Raw genomic sequence first — 2,756 nt, forward strand, 5'->3', positions numbered from 1 at the left:
TTGTGTGTTTTTCTGTGATTTCAGGTAATTTCTAGCTGAAATTGAGGGACTTGAGCAAAACTTTGATAGGAGGCTGACAAAGGACTGCTGATGCTGTTGGAATCTGACCTCCTGTTCGGGGGAAAACTTGTCTCTCAACAAATCTCCATTCGACAAGTGTACCGAATTTGTCGTCAAGTAAAAACTCACAATAGAGTGAGGTCGAATCCCACAGGGATTGATTGATCAAGCAACTTTAATTAGAGGAATGTTCTAGTTGAGCGAATCCATGAATAGAGTTGATACTTGCAGAAAATAAAATGGCGGGAAAGTAAATGACTGAAAGTAAATTGCAGAATTGTAATTGGGAATGGGGGAATTGCTCATAAAAGTAAATTGCAGAAATTAAAGAGAATGGGTAAGATCAGAAATGGGGAGTTCATTGGGCTCATGAGATGTTGCATTCTCCGTATCAATTTCATTCTCATCTCTTCCTCAATCAATGCACTCATTGATCTCATTGGCAATCTTAAGTGATTGAACAACAATTTCTTGTGGTTTAATCTCTCAAATCTTGATCAATAGCCAATTCCTTGGTCAATTGCTCATGAGAAGAGATGAAGTGTGGTCACTGATTATACCACATGCATTTCCCAAATCAAGTGTTGAGAGGGTTATAGCCACATACCCATCCACACCCAATTTGGTCCAGCATGAGAAAGCATTTCTGGCTGATCTCTTCATTCCTCTTTCAAGGTTCCGAAGAGATCCAAGTTTGAATAGCTTCTTTTCCAAGATAACTATCCAATTGGATGAAGATCGAAAGCTTTCAAGTAAAATCAAGAGGAAAGATAGAAGAAGAATAATAAAAACTAGTATTGATCCATCAAATTACAACAGAGCTCCCTAACCCAATGAAAGGGGTTTAGTTGTTCATAACTCTAGAAACCCAATGAAAGGGGTTTAGTTGTTCATAGCTCTAGAAATCAAAATCAAAGATGGAGAATACATGATAAAGCTAGAAGTGCAGAGAGTAAAATACAAAGAGTAGTTCTATTTCCTAGCTCTCCGTTCATTTCTTAAACAATTCAAAGCTACTCCTATATATACTACTCTTCTCAGCTTCTAGTTGGCTCTTCAAGTCTTGGGCCTTTGCATCTTGAGTTGCAGAGAGAAAGTGTGAAGTGGGTAGAGACTTTAGCTCAAGACGTTAGGGGTGTTTAACATTTAGTGAAAATATAAGTTTGAGAACGTTAGTGACACTTAACATTGTCACTAACGTTCCAATGCACCCCTTAGCCTCACATTAAAGCCCACGTTAACTAGGTTAACGTGGCTTCTAACGTGGCTTTTGCCAACCTTCGAGAACGTTAGTGACACTCAACATTGTCACTAACGTTCCAATGTGCCCATAGGTCACACGTTAGAGTCCACGTTAACTAGGTTAACGTGGCTTCTAACGTGGCCACTCTTAGCCATCCCAACATTAGTGACAATGTTGAGTGTCACTAACATTGGCCCATCCTTCATTCCTCATCGTTAGCTTCCACGTTAACCAAGTTAACGGGGAAGTTAACGTGGCTCTTGGGGGTTGTGTGGTTGCTTCAACATTAGTGACAATGTTGAGTGTCACTAACATTGTCGACAACTCTTCATCTCTTACGTTAGCTCCCACGTTAACCAAGTTAACGTGGGAGTTAACGTGGTACTTTGCACCTTAGGCCAATGTTAGTGACAATGTTGAGTGTCACTAACGTTGGCTTCTCTTCCCCCTTTAACGTTAGAGCCCACGTTAACTAGGTTAACGTGGCTCCTAACGTGGCCATTTGTGAGCAATTGCCAACGTTAGTGACAATGTTAAGTGTCACTAACGTTGGCTCAACTTCTCTTCTCCACGTTAGAGTTCACGTTAACTTAGTTAACGTGAATCCTTAACGTGGCATTGATGGCTTTTGAGAGTGTTATTGGCAATCACTTTTCTCCTTAGCCTTGCAAGTTACTCCCATTCTTTGCTTTCTTTGTCCTGAAATCAAGCAATAAAGTGCATCAAAGTTCTAATCCAAGTCATGGGGGATGCAATATAAATTTTGTCATTAAAATCATGCAAAATCCTCATGAAATCATGTGAAATGCACAATGCATGCTTGAATCAGGATGTAAATGATTTTCTACCCAAAACTAGCTTATTTCCTAAGAAAATGCAATGAAACTACCTAAAAACAGTAAAGAAAAGGTCAGTGAAACTGGCCAAAATGCCCTGGCATCACCTCCCTGCACTTGAAATGGATTTTCTGGAGCTACAGAACTCCAAATGGCACGCTCTCAATGGCGTTGGAAAGTAGACATTCAGAGAATAGTCCATACTTTATTCGGGAATTGACGACGTAAACTGGCGCTCAACGCCAGTTCCATGTTGCTGTCTGGAGTAAAACGCCAGAAACACGTCACGACCCGGAGTTGAACGCCCAAAACACGTTACAACTTGGCGTTCAACTCCAAAAGAAGCCTCAGCTCGTGGATAGATCAAGCTCAGCCCAAACACACACCAAGTGGGCCCCGGAAGTGGATTTATGCATCAATTACTTACTCATGTAAACCCTAGTAGCTAGTCTAGTATAAATAGGATAATTTACTATTATATTAGACATCTTTGGTCTCAGTTTTATTTTATTCTTCATCTGAGAAGACTATTGATAACGTTTTGGGGGCTGGCCATTCGGCCATGCCTGAACCTTTCACTTATGTATTTTCAACGGTGGAGTTTCTACACACCATAG

This window comes from Arachis duranensis, chromosome 3, assembly GCF_000817695.3.
Source record: "Arachis duranensis cultivar V14167 chromosome 3, aradu.V14167.gnm2.J7QH, whole genome shotgun sequence".
In the NCBI taxonomy this organism is placed as follows: Eukaryota; Viridiplantae; Streptophyta; class Magnoliopsida; order Fabales; family Fabaceae; genus Arachis; species Arachis duranensis.